Source organism: Gavialis gangeticus, unplaced genomic scaffold, assembly GCF_001723915.1.
Source record: "Gavialis gangeticus isolate Ggan-Ray unplaced genomic scaffold, GavGan_comp1, whole genome shotgun sequence".
Lineage (NCBI taxonomy): Eukaryota > Metazoa > Chordata > Crocodylia > Gavialidae > Gavialis > Gavialis gangeticus.
Window position 1 is genome coordinate 69365988 of NW_017729004.1, and position 207 is coordinate 69366194.

Sequence of the window (207 nt, forward strand, 5' to 3'; positions counted from 1 at the left end):
GCCATCGAGGGCCACATGACAGGCAGCCCAAGACAGATTAATATTAATTTTCTAAATTTTTAGGGGTCCCGTGGGCTGGATAGAATGGCATGGCAGGCCACATCCAGCCCATGGACTGCATTTTGCCCACCCCTGGAGTATGAATTGGGAGATCATCCTCTCCCATCTGTTGCTTTCCATTAAGGAGAGAGAGAGAGAGAGAGAGAG

The 207-nt window shown here is 49.8% G+C and overlaps 1 protein-coding gene across 5 annotated transcripts in view; it reads right to left on the reverse strand.

The window, feature by feature from the left end:
- ISPD (isoprenoid synthase domain containing) overlaps positions 1-207 on the reverse strand; it is a 265206-nt gene that overhangs the window by 155811 nt on the left and 109188 nt on the right. The gene's annotated exons all lie outside the window — the stretch shown is intronic.